Source organism: Oncorhynchus mykiss, chromosome 7, assembly GCF_013265735.2.
Source record: "Oncorhynchus mykiss isolate Arlee chromosome 7, USDA_OmykA_1.1, whole genome shotgun sequence".
NCBI lineage: Eukaryota > Metazoa > Chordata > Actinopteri > Salmoniformes > Salmonidae > Oncorhynchus > Oncorhynchus mykiss.
The window spans coordinates 69,280,308-69,300,348 of record NC_048571.1 but is presented as its reverse complement, the minus strand read 5'-3'; positions in this window follow the sequence as shown (position 1 = coordinate 69,300,348).

The window sequence follows — 20,041 nt, the reverse complement described above, 5'->3', positions numbered from 1 at the left end:
TCTCTTTACAGTATAAACATGTAGTCGAAGACAGTAGAGGTGGTCATCGGTCTGTCTCTGCACCAGAGTTGTGGACTTGAGTCACATGACTTGGAGTCTAATTTGAGTCCCAATTTTGATGATTTGACACTCAACTTGAAGGGAAATAAAATAACCTGAGACTTGACTTTGACTTGAGACTGATGACTTGAAATGATCTAACCAGGTTTTGTAACGTTTGTAATTCAATTTGTGTCACAGACTCTGTGGATTATTCTCTAAGCAGCCAGAGTCAGTAGCCTCAGCATCGCAAAAAAAAAAAAAAACGCGCAACAGATTGGCTAGTGAAACGCACACTCGGCCCTCTGATTGGACCAGCAAACTGTCAATAAGCTTTACTTATTAAGCTTGCATAATGGAGTTTTAAGTTCCTCGGCATACACATCACAGACAAACTGAATTGGTCCACCCACACAGACAGCATCCCACACAGACAGCATCGTGAAGAAGGCGCAGGAGGTTGAAGAAATTCGGCTTGTCACCAAAAGCACTCACAAACTTCTACAGATGCACAATCGAGAGCATCCTGGCGGGCTGTATCACCGCCTGGTACGGCAACTGCTCCGCCCACAACCGTAAGGCTCTCCAGAGGGTAGTGAGGTCTGCACAACGCATCACCGGGGGCAAACTACCTGCCCTCCAGGACACCTACACCACCCGATGTTACAGGAATGCCATAAAGATCATCAAGGACAACAACCACCCGAGCCACTGCCTGTTCACCCTGCTATCATCCAGAAGGCGAGGTCAGTACAGGTGTATCAAAGCTAGGACCGAGAGACTGAAAAACAGCTTCTATCTCAAGGCCATCAGACTGTTAAACAGCCACCACTAACATTGAGTGGCTGCTGCCAACACACTGACTCAACTCCAGCCACTTTAATAACGGGAATTGATGGGAAATTATGTAAAATATATCACTAGCCACTTTAAACAATGCTACCTAATATAATGTTTACATACCCTACATTATTCATCTCATATGTATACGTATATACTGTACTCTATATCATCTACTGCATCTTTATGTAATACATGTATCACTAGCCACTTTAACTATGCCACTTTGTTTACATACTCATCTCATATGTATATACTGTACTCGATACCATCTACTGTATCTTGCCTATGCCACTCTGTACCATCACTCATTCATATATCTCTATGTACATATTCTTTCTCCCCCTACACTCCCACTATAAGACAGTCGTTTTGGAATTGTTAGTTAGATTACTTGTTGGTTATTACTGCATTGTCGGAACTAGAAGCACAAGCATTTCGCTACACTCGCATTAACATCTGCTAACCATGTGTATGTGACAAATAAAATTTGATTTGATTTGATTTAGGCGCGTCTCCAACAGCGCCTGCCAAACTCCAGCCAGTGGAGCACTTTGTTCTCTTGTTAAAATGTTTGCAATGGCTTACACACTTTTAAATACATATGTGGTCAATCTATATTCCACTAAAATTCTACAACAATTTTTTGCGTTTCATCATTCCATCCCTGCACCGTTTATTTCAGCACATCGACATTTCTGTTTCATGTTTGACATTTTCAGTGACCATTTCTTACCCACTGAGTGGGCGCGGTGTTTTGTGCACATGAACGTTTGCAAGACTCATGGGATATAAGTTATGTTTATTGAATTCAATATATGGTTTCCTTTGTTCATATTTCCCAAATTCCAAGGTTATGTCGGAGTTCCGTGTATCTATGTCCCGTCTCTATCATTCTGGTTATGCGTATTAGGAACGCGTGCGCCTAAAAAGCTCTGCATGGTCAATCTGTTATCTGCATTGGCAGTGCAGCATTTACCGTGAATCGGTGATACCGCCTGCAGACGTCAGGGCATTCATACTTCTTGCTCGTCGCTGAGTAGCAGCAGTAAATTGTGAAGGAATTTGTCAAGGAAGTGAGTTTGTGTTTAGACAGGACCTCCCGCCCCCACCTACCGTTGACCAATCATATCAATACGGAGCTATAAGGAGCCTTCCACATTGTTAGATAATTTGCGAGTCTCACAGCGATGCGGTACAGAGCTCAATTTGTCACACCCGCCATACAGATCATTCGACCACATTTTTTCAGATCAAGCATACGTTGGCTTTTAGTGCGCATAGAAATAGGCTATGTGGCCTTCACCCCACGCATTGGATTCAGTTGAATAAGATAAAATGATGGTTGCATGTATAAATGTTGATGACATATCATTAATAATCATTCATTCTGATTAAGATGGATGTGGACATTTCTATTTCCATTGTAGAACCAGTTTATTGGTTGTAATTGCCAATTGTGTAAATTTATGGTTAAGGGCAGGGCGTGCTTACAAGTACCAGTTTGAGCTCCTGTTATGCTGGTTAAGACAGGCAGCCCAATTCTGATTATTTTCCCACTAATTTGTCTTTTGACCAATCACATCAGATCTTTTTTAGATGTGATTTGATTGGTCAAAATATCGATTTGTGGGGGGAAAAAAATCTGAATTGGGCTGCCTGGGTAAACACATCCATAGACAGATTCTGTTTATTTTTCCTTTAGATAGGACAGATTGATGCTGAGTTCAAAACAACAGGGAACTTGGAAATCTCAGACTTCCGACTTCAGTGCAATCAAGACAACTGGGAACTCGGAAAAAACAAGCTCCGACTGGGAAAAATAGTTTCCAACTCGGAATTCCAACTTGGGAACTCGACATTCTAACCTGAAGATTACTGACGTCATGATATGACCTCGTAGATTTCCCAGATGTTCTGAACACACCAGAAGCCTGATGCAAAGGCTACTTCTTTTGGGCTATTCCCCATGGATATTGAGTAGATCTGCTTGTATATTTTGTATGATATGGTACTTTCACCATTGGATCACCAAGACCTGTAAATAATGTGTGTGTGTGTGTGTGTGTGTGTGTGTGTGTGTGTGTGTGTGTGTGTGTGTGTGTGTGTGTGTGTGTGTGTGTGTGTGTTTGTGTGTGTGTGTGTTCAGGATGCCGGAAGTATTTAAACACACTGCCAAATACGTTCCTGAGGTACACAGGCAAGATCCTTGACTTCCTCGATACCCTTCACTTTCTCTCTCTCTCTCTCTCTCTCTCTCTCTCTACTCTCTCTCTCTACTCTCTCTCTACTCTCTCTCTCTCTCTCTCTCTCTCTCTCTCTCTACCTACTTTCACTCTCTCTCTCTCTACTTTCGATCTCTCTCTCTCCACTCAGACAACACCCTATAGTAACTGTCTATCCTGCAACATTTGGTGGAAACATGTTATCTAAAATGAAGAGAGAGAGCGAGAGAAGGGGGAAACAGTTATAGAGGATAGAGGGAGAAAGACATGTCTGATATCATGGCATGGGGTTTGAATTATAATCTGGTCAAGTTTTCAAAGGCTGCATGCCATCAGGATCAGGTGCTCTTCGGAGTGCCCTTAATCCCCATGCACTGTACTTCATCAATATGCAAAGGGACAATCTCTGGAATTATGATCAAGGCAACAGGCCCAGGTTTTGTGCGTGAATGTGTATGTGTGCATCTTTTGTGCGTCTCAGCTGCGTACAATGGAAATATTCCAGCGCTTTCCAGGGTTACTGCTGGTAGCTATGGGGACAAAGGGAGAGAGAAAAACGGTAGGACAGATGGAGGGAGAGGGAGGAGGGTAGAGAAGAGGAAGGCAGTGGGGATAGAGAGAAGAAGGGAGGGGTTGGAGAGAGGGAGGGAATGGAAGAGGGCAATCTTGTTGGGGATTAAGGGAGAAAGGGAGGTTGGGAGGACCGAGGGAGTGAGTAGAAAGAGAGGGTGGGGACTGAGGGAGAGAAGGAGAAAGAGAGGGTGGGGACTGAGGGAGAGAAGGAGAAAGAGAGGGTGGGGACTGAGGGAGAGAAGTAGAAAGAGAGGGTGGGGACTATGGGAGAGAAGTAGAAAGAGAGGGTGGAGACTGAGGAAGAGAAGGAGAAAGAGAGGGTGGGGACTGAGGAAGAGAGGGAAAGAGAGGGTGGGGACTGAGGAAGAGAGGGAAAGAGAGGGTGTGGACTGAGGGAATGGGTAGAAAGAGAGGGTGGGGACTGAGGAAGAGAGGGAAAGAGAGGGTGGGGACTGAGGGAATGGGTAGAAAGAGAGGGTGGGGACTGAGGGAATAGGTAGAAATAGAGAGGGTGGGGACTGTGGGAATGGGTAGAAAGAGAGGGTGGGAGACTGAGGAAGAGAGGGAAAGAGAGGGTGGGGACTGAGGAAGAGAGGGAAAGAGAGGGTGGGGACTGAGGAAGAGAGGGAAAGAGAGGGTGTGGACTGAGGGAATGTGTAGAAAGAGAGGGTGGGGACTGAGGAAGAGAGGGAAAGAGGAGTGTGGGAACAGAGCGATAGAGAGAGAAAAAGACACAGAAGGAGCACCCCCTAGCACAAACAGATATCATAACACCACCATCAGTTCCACAGTGTCTGTGTGTGTGTGGCTGTGTGTGCACATGTGTACATGTATAAGCACTTTGCCCAACCCTCTGAGTGTCAGACATGCTGTTTCTGTCTATGTTGCCAGAGGAAGAATCAAAGGGTTTCACATGACAGCCTCCTCAGGGGAACAGTGTCATCATAGGTCTGACATAATGTCACCCAGTTTAGCTATGACTACTAAAACAGGGGACTATTATGGTGAGCAGAGGACTGAAATAGGGGACTAAAGGGGGAACTATAATGTGTATTGTTATTTGGGGACTAAAAGAGGGGGCTAAAATGGAGGATTATTAATAGGGGGCTAAAATGGAGGATTATTTAGAGGGGGCTAAAATGGAGGATTATTAATAGGGGGCTAAAATGGAGGATTATTAAGAGGGGGCTAAAATGGAGGATTATTAAGAGGGGGCTAAAATGGAGGATTATTAAGAGGGGCTAAAATGGAGGATTATTAATAGGGGGCTAAAATGGAGGATTATTAATAGGGGGCTAAAATGGAGGATTATTAAGAGGGGGCTAAAATGGAGGATTATTAATAGGGGGCTAAAATGAAGGATTATTAATAGGGGGCTAAAATGGAGGATTATTAATAGGGGGCTAAAATGGAGGATTGTTAATAGGGGGCTAAGATTGAGGATTATTAATAGGGGGCTAAAATAGAGGATTATTAATAGGGGGCTAAAATTGAGGATTATTAATAGGGGGCTAAAATGGAGGATTATTGATAGGGGGCTAAATAGGGCACTATTATTATGATATCGGATTCTTTTTATCTACAATAATATGTTTAATTATGAGCTGTAATGTTACTGAGGGAAAGTTTGATGAGAAAAGCAGTTACTGCTTTTTGATAAACATATACAGAGTGCAAACTGATGCTTGACAGAGAAACAAGAATGAGGAACTTCACAAAAAGTTTTGGAATCATAATTTGTCAAATCTTTTCCATGGTAACAGAAACTTAGGTCCATATTGGCAGAGTTTCACAATAACATTGTTATGAAATAGATTTGTCTGTCTGGTTTATAATTGAATGAAAGATATTTCAAAAACCTTGACTGATCTTTTAAAGCTGTGGCCTATGTTAGGACAGACTGCCAACAGGTAGCACATACCATTCTAGGCTACTACACACACACACACACACACACACACACACACACGCTAATGGCTTTTCCATAAACAAAAGCTTGAAATGAGGAAACCTTCCATTGTCTCTTGGCCAGGTTCTTTCAGTCTTTTCACCAGCAGGCAGCCAATGAGAGCCAACTAACCACTAGAATAAGTTACTCTGTCAAACAACCACAAGCACTCACCTATTTCTTTATTCAGTGATGCTAAAATCTTAAATGTGTCTCTAAACTCCAGCATTTCGGATTCGAGATCTAATGTTTCATATGAGTTGACAGTACAGAATTCCTCCTTTAATTTGAAGGCATTTTCATGCGTACATTTGAAGTCTGAAGTTCACATACACCTTAGCCAAATACATTTAAACTCAGTTTTTACCCTTACCACTGCTACAAGGTCCCTATTTTAGAATGACATAATCAAATGTGTTGTAGACAAAACAATGAAAAGAGCTGTCTGGTAGCCACAATAAATAGACACCACTTTGTAGCTGAATAAATCATGGCATGTATAGATTTTTTTCCTCTTGACTTGAGACTTGATTTAAAAACTTGTGATTCAACTCAACTTAACTTGCACTTAGAATGCATGACTTGGACTTTACTCGACCCGGTCTACTTGAGACTCGACTTGAGATTCGGACCTTGTGACTTGAAACATGAATATGACTCAAATAATAGTGACTAGGTCCAGCCTCTGGTCTGCACCGATGAGCATATAATAGTGGTTGGTGGTAAGCGTGTGTGTGTGTGTGTGTGTGTGTGTGTGTGTGTGTTCAGGAAGCCGGAAGTATTTAAGCACACTGCCAAATATGTTCCTGAGGTACTCAGGCAAGGTCCTTGACCTCCTCGATACCCTCCAGTTTCTCTCTCTTTCTCTCTCTCTACTCTCTCTCTGCTCTCTCTCTCTCTACCATCTCTCTCTCTCTACCTACTTTCACTCTCTCTCTCTACTTTCGGTCTCTCTCTCCCCCTCTTTCTCTTCTCCCTCTTTCCACTCAGACAACACCCTATAGTAACTGTCTATCCTGCAACATTTGGTGGAAACATGTTATCTAAAATGAAGAGAGAGAGCGAGAGAAGGGGGGAAACAGTTATAGAGGATAGAGGGAGAAAGACATGTCTGATATCATGGCATGGGGTTTGAATTATAATCTGGTCAAGTTTTCAAAGGCTGCATGCCATCAGGATCAGGTGCTCTTCGGAGTGCCCTTAATCTCCATGCACTGTACTTCATCAATATGCAAAGGGACAATCTCTGGAATTATGATCCAGGCAACAGGCCCAGGTTTTGTGCGTGAATGTGTGTGTATGTATGCATCTTTTGTGCATCTCAGCTGCGTACAATGAAAATATTCCAGCGCTTTCCAAGGTTACTGCTGGTAGCTATGGGGACAAAGGGAGAGAGAAAAACGGTAGGACAGAGGGAGGTAGAGGGAGGAGGGTAGAGAAGAGGAAGGCAGTGGGGATAGAGAGAAGAAGGGAGGGGTTGGAGAGAGGGAGGGAATGGAAGAGGGCAATCTTGTTGGGGATTAAGGGAGAAAGGGAGGTTGGGAGGACCGAGGGAGTGAGTAGAAAGAGAGGGTGGGGACTGAGGGAGAGAAGGAGAAAGAGAGGGTGGGGACTGAGGGAGAGAAGTAGAAAGAGAGGGTGGAGACTGAGGAAGAGAGGGAAAGAGAGGGTGGAGACTGAGGAAGAGAGGGAAAGAGAGGATGGGGACTGAGGAAGAGAGGGAAAGAGAGGGTGGGGACTGAGGAAGAGAGGGAAAGAGAGGGTGGGGACTGAGGAAGAGAGGGAAAGAGAGGGTGTGGACTGAGGGAATGGGTAGAAAGAGAGGGTGGGGACTGAGGAAGAGAGGGAAAGAGAGGGTGTGGACTGAGGGAATGGATAGAAAGAGAGGGTGGGGACTGAGGAAGAGAGGGAAAGAGAGGGTGGGGACTGAGGAAGAGAGGGAAAGAGAGGGTGGAGACGGAGGAAGAGAGGGAAAGAGAGGATGGGGACTGAGGAAGAGAGGGAAAGAGAGGGTGGGGACTGAGGGAATGGGTAGAAAGAGAGGGTGGGGACTGAGGAAGAGAGGGAAAGAGAGGGTGTGGACTGAGAAAATGGGTAGAAAGAGAGGGTGGGGACTGAGGGAGAGAAGTAGAAAGAGAGGGTGGAGACTGAGGAAGAGAGGGAAAGAGAGGATGGGGATTGAGGAAGAGAGGGAAAGAGAGGATGGGGACTGAGGAATAGAGGGAAAGAGAGGGTGGGGACTGAGGGAATTGGTAGAAAGAGAGGATGGGGACTGAGGAAGAGAGGGAAAGAGAGGGTGGGGACTGAGGGAATGGGTAGAAAGAGAGGGTGGGGACTGAGGAAGGGAGGGAAAGAGAGGGTGGGGACTGAGGAAGAGAGGGAAAGAGAGGATGGGGACTGAGGAAGAGAGGGAAAGAGAGGATGGGGACTGAGGGAATGGGTAGAAAGAGAGGGTGGGGACTGAGGAAGAGAGGGAAAGAGAGGGTGGGGACTGAGGAAGAGAGGGAAAGAGAGGATGGGGACTGAGGAAGAGAGGGAAAGAGAGGATGGGGACTGAGGGAATGGGTAGAAAGAGAGGGTGGGGACTGAGGAAGAGAGGGAAAGAGAGGGTGGGGACTGAGGAAGAGAGGGAAAGAGAGGATGGGGACTGAGGAAGAGAGGAAAAGAGAGGGTGGGGACTGAGGGAATGGGTAGAAAAAGAGGGTGGGGACTGAGGAAGAGAGGGAAAGAGAGGGTTTTGACTGAGGAAGAGAGGGAAATAGAGGATGGGGACTGAGGAAGAGAGGGAAAGAGAGGATGGGGACTGAGGAAGAGAGGGAAAGAGAGGGTGGAGACTGAGGAAGAGAGGGAACGAGAGGGTGTGGACTGAGGAAGAGAGGGAAAGAGGAGTGTGGGAACAGAGCGATAGAGAGAGAAAAAGACACAGAAGGAGCACCCCCTAGCACAAACAGATATCATAACACCACCATCAGTTCCACAGTGTCTGTGTGTGTGTGGCTGTGTGTGCACATGTGTACATGTATAAGCACTTTGCCCAACCCTCTGAGTGTCAGACATGCTGTTTCTGTCTATGTTGCCAGAGGAAGAATCAAAGGGTTTCACATGACAGCCTCCTCAGGGGAACAGTGTCATCATAGGTCTGACATAATGTCACCCAGTTTAGCTATGACTACTAAAACAGGGGACTATTATGGTGAGCAGAGGACTGAAATAGGGGACTAAAGGGGGAACTATAATGTGTATTGTTATTTGGGGACTAAAAGAGGGGGCTAAAATGGAGGATTATTAATAGGGGGCTAAAATGGAGGATTATTAAGAGGGGGCTAAAATGGAGGATTATTAATAGGAGGCTAAAATGGAGGATTATTAATAGGGGGCTAAAATGGAGGATTATTAAGAGGGGGCTAAAATGGAGGATTATTAATAGGGGGCTAAAATGGAGGATTATTAAGAGGGGGCTAAAATGGAGGATTATTAAGAGGGGGCTAAAATGGAAGATTATTAAAAGGGGGCTAAAATGGAGGATTATTAAGAGGGGGCTAAAATGGAGGATTATTAATAGGGGGCTAAAATTGAGGATTATTAATGGGGGGCTAAATAGGGCACTATTATTATGATATCGGATTATTTTGATCTACAATAATATGTTTAATTATGAGCTGTAATGTTACTGAGGGAAAGTTTGATGAGAAAAGCAGTTACTGCTTTTTGATAAACATATACAGAGTGCAAACTGATGCTTGACAGACAAACAAGAATGAAGAACTTCACAAAAAGTTTTGGAATCATAATTTGTCAAATCTTTTCCATGGTAACAGAAACTTAGGTCCATATTGGCAGAGTTTCACAATAACATTGTTATGAAATAGATTTGTCTGTCTGGTTTATAATTGAATGAAAGATATTTCAAAAACCTTGACTGATCTTTTAAAGCTGTGGCCTATGTTAGGACAGACTGCCAACAGGTAGCACATACCATTCTAGGCTACTACACACACACACACACGCACACACACACACACACACACACACACACACACACACACACACACACACACATACACACACACACACACACACACACACACACACACACACACACGCTAATGGCTTTTCCATAAACAAAAGCTTGAAATGAGGAAACCTTCCATTGTCTCTTGGCCAGGTTCTTTCAGTCTTTTCACCAGCAGGCAGCCAATGAGAGCCAACTAACCACTAGAATAAGTTACTCTGTCAAACAACCACAAGCACTCACCTACTTCTTTATGCAGTGATGCTAAAATCTTAAATCTGTTTCTATACTCCAGCATTTCGGATTCAAGATCTAATGTTTCATATGAGTTGACAGTACAGAACTCCTCCTTTAATTTGAAGGCATTTTCATGCGCAAGTCGGAAGTTCACATACACCTTAGCCAAATACATTTAAACTCAGTTTTTACCCTTACCACTGCTACAAGGTCCCTATTTTAGAATGACATAATCAAATGTGTTGTAGACAAAACAATGAAAAGAGCTGTCTGGTAGCCACAATAAATAGACACCACTTTGTAGCTGAATAAATCATGGCATGTATAGATTTTTTTCCTCTTGACTTGAGACTTGATTTAAAAACTTGTGATTCAACTCGACTTAACTTGCTCTTAGAATGCATGACTTGGACTTTACTCGACCCGGTCTACTTGAGACTCGACTTGAGATTCGGACCTTGTGACTTGAAACCTGAATATGACTCAAATAATAGTGACTAGGTCCCACCTCTGGTCTGCACTGATGAGCATATAATAGTGGTTGGTGGTAAGCGTGCGTGTGTGTGTGTGTGTTTGTGTGTGTGTGTGTGTGTGTGTTCAGGATGCCGGAAGTATTTAAACACACAGCCAAATACGTTCCTGAGGTACTCAGGCAAGGTCCTTGACCTTCACTTTCTCTCTCTTTCTCTCTCTCTACTCTCTCTCTGCTCTCTCTCTCTACCATCTCTCTCTCTCTACCCACTTTCACACTCTCTCTCTCTCTCTACCTACTTTCACTCTCTCTCTCTCTCTCTCTACCATCTCTCTCTCTACCTACTTTCGCTCTCTCTCTCTCTCTACTTTCGCTCTCTCTCTCCCCCTCTTTCTCTTCTCCCTCTTTCCACTCAGACAACACCCTATAGTAACTGTCTATCCTGCAACATTTGGTGGAAACATGTTATCTAAAATGAAGAGAGAGAGCGAGAGAAGGGGGGAAACAGTTATAGAGGATAGAGGGAGAAAGACATGTCTGATATCATGGCATGGGGTTTGAATTATAATCTGGTCAAGTTTTCAAAGGCTGCATGCCATCAGGATCAGGTGCTCTTCGGAGTGCCCTTAATCTGCATGCACTGTACTTGTATTTTTCAAAACTCCAACACTTTTTCCAATTGCTTGGATACAATACACATAAAGCTAAGATCATTTGTTCATTGAACTAAAATCACCTGTTCAAAATGACACAACTTAACCTCAGTGTTACCATTTCAAAATGCAATTCACACATTACAATTGAAATGACTGTCTATTAATTTCATTACAATGATCTAACTATCAATTGATACAACTGCTCAAAATGATAAGTAAATGTTGCATTACTCTTAATGTATAGTTCTATGGAAACTGACTAACAATATTCCATGTTTAGATCATGAAAGTGTCAGGATATCAAGATCCATTGACATCAATTACCGTGGAACATGAACCAATTGGACTACATTATCTATGGATGTAATAGTTCATCATCATTCTTTATCAGACACTGTTTCTATGGTTCCATGTACCACTTTTCCAGACCATGTTTTCAGATTTAACATTACTGTACACTCACCGGCCACTTTATTAGGTACACCTATCTAGTACTGGGTAGGACCCACTTTTGCTTCCACAACAGCCTGAATTATTCATGGTGTTGTATGTTAAGAGATGCCATTCTGCACACCACTGTTTTAAACAGCTGTTATTTGAGGATTTGTGGCCTTTCTGTTGGCTTGAATGAGTCTGGACATTCTCCTCTGACCTCTCTCAATAACAAGGTGTTTTTGCCCACAGAAATGCAGCTCACTGAATGTGTTTTGTTTATCGCACCATTCTCTGAAAACTCTAGAGACTGTAGTGCGCAAAAATCCCAGGAGGGAAGCTGTTTCTGAGATGCTGGAATCACCATGTGTGGCATCAACAATCATACCATTCTCAAATGGTGCAAGCATGGTTTCAGGCACAACCACAATTTACCACCCTGTACTTACCCCATACTCTCCTTTTAACCTGATAGGAATTTTTCTCCACATGGAGGTGAATGGTATATTGTAGGCGCCCTCATGAACAAGCCGCCCTTCTCCAGGCCATGGATGATGCACGCAATGACATCACGGCAGACCAGTGTCAGGCCTGGATTCGCCATGCCCGAAGATTCTTCCCAAGATGTTTGGCCAATGAAAACATCCATTGTGATGTGGATGAGAACCTGTGGCCAAATCCACAAGACAGGGTTGATGGAAATATAGAAGTACAGTAATCAGTCCTTTGTTTTGTTTTTTACAGTAAGCCAGGTGAGGAACACTGCAGCTGACGTTTTACTGTAGTTAAAAAAAAATTGTAGCTAATTATTTTTGCATTTCATCAATACATTTCAGATTTTGTTCAATGATTCCACTGTGCCTGTAGTATTCTCTCTACTAGTTATTTTACAGTGATGTATTTACGTGTAGTAGCATAATGAAAAATGTATCACATATTTTGTACTACAATATTTAATGACTGTATGAACAACTACACAGTGAAACTATCTGTATCTTGTGTGTGGGTGATCTAAATGAATGTTCCTATGGTATTTCATGATAAATGAGTTATTTTAACCAATTATTCTGCAAGTGTAAGGTTTCTTTAAAGATATGAATGCACAATGCAATGTTTTGAACATTGGGCAGCCTGTGTTACAAGTGATGACCGTTTTGAGTTTTGTGTCCAGAGTTTTGAAAAATGACCACAAGGTTCTGAAATTAGTGCCAAAGTGATTGTAAAAAACTGTAATCCGAGTAAAAATTGACAATTGCCAGCTGGTCAGTGTATGCTCGGAGTACACATCCTGGTAATCCATCTGGGCCTGCAGCCTTGTGAATGTTGACCTGTTTAAAGGTCTTATTCACATTGGCTATGGAGAGTGTGATAACACAGTCATCCGGAACAGCTGGTGCTCTCATGCATGTTTCAGTGTTGCTTGCCTCAAAGCAAGCATATAAGTGATTTAGCTTGTCTGGTAGGTTTATGTCACCGGGCAGCTCGCGGCTGCGCTTCCCTTTGTACTCTTTAATAGTTTGCAAGCCCTGCCACATCCGACTAGTGTCGAAGGGGGTGTGATACGATTCAATCTTAGTCCTGTATTGGCGCTTTGCCTGTTTGATGGTTCGTCGGAGGGTACAGCGGAATTTCTTATAAGCGTCCAGGTTAGAGTCCCGCTCCTTGAAAGCGGCAGCTCTACCCTTTAGCTCAGTGCGGATGTTGCCTGTAATCCATCGCTTCTGGTTGGGGTATGTATGTACAGTCACTGTGGGGACGACGTCATGAATGCACTTATTGATGAAGCCAGTGACTGATGTGGTGTACTCCTCAATGCCTATGAGGTACAGTCCCCTCATAATAAATATATGATATGGTGTATAGAGACAAATAAAAAATGGAGAAAAAATATATACATACGTAGGGGAGTGTAGGTCGACAGCAACAGTACCATGCAATATTCACTTTTCACACCAAAAACATTAATTCAAGTTTAGTACAGTAACCAAGTATTGCTCATGCTCATTTTCAGGGTTTTACCCATATGTGTAACGATTGAGAGGTAACAGCTGGAACAAGACTTGAACCAGCAACCTTGTGATTACAAGAGACAGAGTGATAGAGGGAAAAGTCATAAAGTATAACAGTATACAGTGAAGGAGAGCCAGTACAGGCTGAGAAAGAGCCAATGTGAAAGGACCATAGTTTTTCTACAGGCAGACAAAGAGTGAAGTTATGGCTGTCTGCCTACTTTAAATTAAAACCTCTCTCTCTTTCCTCTCTCACTCTCTCTCCCCCTCTTTCTCTCTCTCTCTCTCTCTCCATGTGGTACCTATTCCCCTGCCCAGACCCTCCAAAACTGTACTGCCTATATCCCCACCCTTATCTCCTCCACTCTCTCCTCAGTCTCCCATTCCCCTCCATATGTACCCCAGCCAACCCTCCCACTCTCTCCATCAGCGCTGTCAGATAGTTGGGTGTGTACAGTATGTGAGTGGTAGCACTAAATCACCAGCAGTCTGCTCATATACAGCTGATGAGGTCATACATCATCAACAGACAGATAACTGTCTCTGATCTGATGTTAGAACACGTGCACTGACACATAAAGACACACATGCAATCCAGATGTAATTCTCTTCTAACTGCTGTGTTGCAGAAAGACAGAGCTGCCTCATATCTGAGCAGTGCAATGTCTTCTGGATGATTTCCAGTCCTTATGGTTCCAGTTCCACTAAGTTCTATGAGTTCTACAGTCTGTCCAGACCTCTGCTTTCTCTCTGCTGCTGTCCAACTTTACTCTGTTCTAAATGGGCGATTCCACTGTAGCAGAATGATCCTGAGACAGATTTTTCTCTTAAAAAAATGTATGTCAAACTAAACCAACAATGGCAAAGTTAGGCAAACCATAGAACAGAACACAAACCTATGCACAAGGATGACTTAACAATTTCCAAAAACACATTTTATTTTTTTTACAAAAACATTTAGAAATTTTACAAAAACACATTTACTTGAAAACCAGTGCAGAAATGGTTAAAAGTAGTCTTTGTGCATGAAGTTGTATGGTTTGTTTAACTTTGCAATCATTGTTTGTTTTTTTCACAGAGAAATCTGTGTTCAGCATCATTCTGTTACCATGGAATTGCAAAGTTCCAGCACATCTTCAGCTAAAGATAGCCAATCCAAGCATAAAACACTTGCCATTGTCAGTCCTGCAACTCCATGAGTCACCACCAGATATTTTAGCTCAACCCTCAAAAGGTTATCAAAATGTTTAAATTCAACAACAAAAAACACCCTCCTCACTGTGTGAATCAGATGTGTTTATGATTTAATCATACACCAGGGCCCTCCCTCTTATTGCGGCTAGAGGGCGCCATTTCGATATGCACTAGTCTAGCATAGAATGTGGGTGTGTAGAATGGTCATTCCCATTGAGTGTTGTTCTATTCAGAATCTTTCATGTTCTATTCAATGCATTTCTATGATTTGGCATTATCAATCAGGCAGGAATAGTTCCCATGGTTACACTGTTTAATGTTTCTGCCACTCTGAGAGGCTTTTCACCACCAACATCTGTCTTGTGTGAATATGTGTGTGTGTGTGTGTGTGTGTGTGTGTGTGTGTGTGTGTGTGTGTGTGTGTGTGTGTGTGTGTGTGTGTGTGTGTGTGCATACATGTGTATGTAAAAATATGTGTGTGCGTACATGCATAAGTGTGAAAACGTGTAAATGTGTGGGTATGGAACACATCTGGGACATGGTCCAGACTCAGTCAAACACACTTCTTGATGATATGTGTGTGATTTCTGGGCCTGTGTCTCTTACATCCCAAACAGGATGTGAACAGAATATAGCTCTGCAGGACCACTATCAAACTTTGGTCGTCTATGAGCCTCAAGACCACTTTGGCCCACTGAGCTAAAGTCTAGGCAACGTAGGGATTATATTAGGGGACTAACAGTCTTTTGTAAATTGTGAAATGTTAAATTAATTTAGTCATTTCTGCAAATACATAAAATTCCAGTTTCGCTGTGACGAGAACCCAAAAGACAACGTTTACCGATTCAGGCAATGAATTTCCTGCAGAGCAGCTGAAGCAGCTGTGTGATGTGATGAAGAGACATCTGTTTTGGGTATAGCGGTATGTCTGACCCTCAGGCTCTCTGGTTCCGGTTACTAAAGGAGCCACTGAGTCTACCAACCAACCTCACAGAAGAAAGAAAAAATGTCCATTGTACCCTTGAGGTGTGTGTATCTGGTAACCAAGCAAGTTAAGAGAAATGGGAAAATAGAAAATATAGCAAGGGAGAGAGATTGAGAGACACACACACACAGAGAGAGAGGGACACATAAAGAGAGTGTTAGTTGGATAAAGATGCACTAAAACCAAACAGCCCTATAAAGCTGTAATATGGACGTATTTGTCCAGAGTTGAGGTTGACCGATTATGATTTTTCAACTCCGATACCGATACAGATTATTGGAGGACCAAAAAAAGCCAATAACGATTAATTGGCAGATTTTTTATATTTATTTGAAATAATGAAAATTACAACAATACTGAATGAACACTTATTTTAACTTAATATAAATATAACTTAATATAAAATATATAATATAACATATAAAATCAATTTAGCCTCAAATAAATAATGAAACATGTTCAATTTGGTTTAAATAATGCATAAACAAAGTGTTGGAGAAGAAAGTAAAAGTGCAATATGTGCCATGTAAAAAAGCTAACGTTTATTAAGGTCCTTGCTCAGAACATGAGAACATATGAAAGCTGGTGGTTCCTTTTAACAAGTCTTCAATATTCCCAGGTAATAAGTTTTAGGTTGTAGTTAATATAGTATTTATGTGACTATTTCTCTCTATACCATTTGTATTTCATATACCTTTGACTATTGGATGTTCTTATAGGCACTCTAGTATTGCCAGTGTAACAGTATAACTTCTGTCCCTCTCCTCGCTCCTACCTGGGCTCGAACCAGGAACACATCGACAACAGCCACCCTCGAAGCAGCATTACCCATGCAGAGCAAGGGGAACAACTACTCCAAGTCTCAGAGCGAGTGACGTTTGAAACGCTATTAGCACGCGCACCCCTCTAACTAGTTAGCCATTTCACATCAGTTACACCAGCCTAATCTCGGGAGTTGATAGGCTTGAAGTCATAAACAGCTCAATGTTTGAAGCACAACGAAGAGCTGCTGACAAAACGCACAAAAGTGCTGTTTGAATGAATGCTTACGAGCCTGCTGCTGCCTACCACCGCTCAGTCAGACTACTCTATCAAATATGAAATCATAGACTTAATTATAACATGATAACACAGAGAAATACGAGCCTTTGGGCATTAATATGGTCGAATCGCGAAACTATAATTTTGAAAACAAAACGTTTATTATTATCGCATATACCCTGACTCTGCGTGCAATGAACGCAAGAGAAGTGACACAATTTCACCTGGTTAATATTGCCTGCTAACCTGGATTTCTTTTAGCTAAATATGCAGGTTTAAAAATATATACTTCTGTGTATTGATTTTAAGAAAGGCATTGATGTTTATGGTTAGGTACACGTTGGAGCAACGACAGTCCTTTTTCCACGAATGCCCACCGCATCGAATATATGCAACGCAGGACACGCTAGATAAACTAGTAATATCATCAACCATGTGTAGTTAACTAGTGATTATGATTGATTGATTGATTGATTGTTTTTTATAAGATTAGTTTAATGCTAGCTAGCAACTTACCTTGCCTTCTTACTGCATTCGCGTAACAGGTAGGATCCTCGTGGAGTGCAATGAGAGGCAGGTGGTTAGAGCGTTGGACTAGTTAACTGTAAGATTGCAAGTTTGAATCTTCCAGCTGACAAGGTAACATTCTGTCGTTCTGCCCCTGAACAAGGCAGTTGCCGTACCGTTCCTAGGCCGTCATTGTAAATAAGAAGGTGTTCTTAACTGACTTGCCTAGTTAAATAAAGGTGTAAAAAAGAAAATACAAAAAAAATTGGCCAAATCGGTGTACAAAAATACCAATTTCCGATTGTTATGAAAACTTGAAATCGGCCCTATTAATCGGCCATTCCGATTAATCGGTCGACCTCTATTCCAGAGTGGGTCAAAGACACTTAGAGAAACACACCGGCTGGGAGGACAGAAGGAGGGGTGCTGGTGGCTTTGGGGTGTTGAACAAAAAATACCAACACTGAAATAACTAATGTACTATATGTAATATACACAATCACTGACTGTTTCTGTTCACCATGAAGGGACATGACATCTGGTCCACCATACCAGGGCGCTTATATCATGGACCTCTTCAGAGTCTCCCTCAAATTAAAACAAAACGTTATAAAAACTACAATATGAGACAAAGCTGCTCTGTTAAGAATAAGAATAGCAGGACTAGCCAGGCCCTGTTACAGGGACAAACACATTCCAAGAGTTCGGAGGGAGAAGTGTTGTGTAATAATATCTCTGTAGGGATGTCCTGAGGGGAAAGCCGTGTAAAATGATATCTGTGATTCTGAATGTGTTTCAGAAGGAAGAGTGAATTCTAAATTCCACTGTGGATCTGGGCGTGTCCCAGCATCACAGTGATGGGATAAAGACCTATAGAATGAGAAGGTCATTAGAATTGAGAGGGGAGGTCACCCCCCCCCCCTCTCTCTCTCTCTCTCTCTCTCTATATATATATATATATATATATATATATATATATAAAAATACAGTTTTATATCTTTATGTTTGAAGCCTGAAATGTGGAAAAAGGTCACAAAGTTCAAGGGGGCCGAATACTTTCGCAAGGCACTGTATATATATATATATATTGTAACGGTTGTCTTGGGAAGAAGGAGAGGACCAAAGCGCACGTGTTCATCTTCTTTTAATGAAACTGAACACTTCAAAAACAAAACAACAAAGTGAAAACCGAAACAGTTCTATCTGGTGCAGACACAGAAGACTGAAAATAACCACCCACAAAACACAATAGAAAACAGGCTACCTAAATATGGTTCTCAATCAGGGACAACGATTGACAGCTGCCTATGATTGAGAACCATATCAGGCCAAACACAGAAATAGAAAATCATAGAAAAACTAACAGACAACCCACCCAACTCACGCCCTGACCATACTAAAACAAAAGACAAAACAAAGGAACTAAGGTCAGAACGTGACATATATACACAGTTGAAGTCGGATGTTTACATTCACCTTAGCCAAATACATTTAAACTCAGTTTCAAAATTCCTAACATTTAAACCTAGTAAAATTCCCTGTTTTAGGTCAGTTAGGATCATCACTATATTTTGAGAATGTGAGATGAGAGAATTATTTATTTCAGCTTTCATTTCTTTCATCACATTCCCAGTGGGTCAGAAGTTTACATACACTCAATTAGTATTTGTTAGCATTGCCTTTACATTGTTTAATTTGGGTCAAATGTTTCGGGTAGCCTTCCACAAGCTTCTCACAATAAGTTGGGTGAATTTTGGCCCATTTGGCCCATTCCTCCAGTAGGCCTCCTTGCTCACACAAGCTTTTTCAGTTCTGCCCATACATTTTCTATAGGATTGAGGTCAGGGCTTTGTGATGGCCACTCTAATACCTTGACTTTGTTGTCCTTAAGCAATTTTGCTACAACTTTGGAAGAATGCTTGGGGTCATTGTCCATTTGGAAGATCCATTTGTGACCAACCTTTAACTTCCTGACTGATGACTTGAGATGTTGCTTCAATATATCCACATAATTCTTCTCCTCATTATGCCATCTATTTTGTGAAGTGCAACAGTCCCTCCTGCAGCAAAGCACCCCCACAACATGATGCTGCCACCCCCGTGCTTCACGGTTGGGATGGTGTTCTTCAACTTGCAAGCATACCCCTTTTTCCTTAATGATGGTCATTATGGCCAAACAGTGATATTTTTGTTTCATCAGACCAGAGGACATTTCTCCAAAAAGTACGATCTTTGTCCCCATGTGCATTTGCGAACTGTAGTCTAGCTTTTTTATGGCGGTTTTGGAGCAGTGGCTTCTTCCTTGCAGAGCGGCCTTTCAGGTTATGTTGATATAGGACTCATTTTACTGTGGATATAGATACCTTTGTACCTGTTTCCACCAACATCTTCACAAGGTCCTTGTTGTTGTTCTGGGATTGATTTGCACTTTTCACACCAAAGTACGTTCATCTCCAGGAGACAGAACGCGTCTCCTTCCTGATGGCTGCGTGGTCCCATGGTGTTTTTCCTTGCATACTACTGTTTGTACAGAAGAACATGGAACCTTCAGGTGTTTGGAAATTGTGCCCAAGGATGAACCATACTTGTGGAGGTCTACAATTTTTTTCTGAGTTCTTGGCTGCAACTTGCAAAAAGTACAGTTTGTTAACAAGAAATGTGTGGAGTGGTTGAAAAAGGAGTTTTAATGACTCCAATCTCAGTGTATGTAAACTTCCGACTTTAACTGTAACTATTGGTTCAGCACTTTTGAAATGTACAGCGAATTAATTCAGAACATGGGCCATTTCCCTGTACACCAGGTCAGAACCGTAGGATAAATAAAAGGGCCATATACGCAAACAATGACAGCTCTTTGTCACGACTTCCACC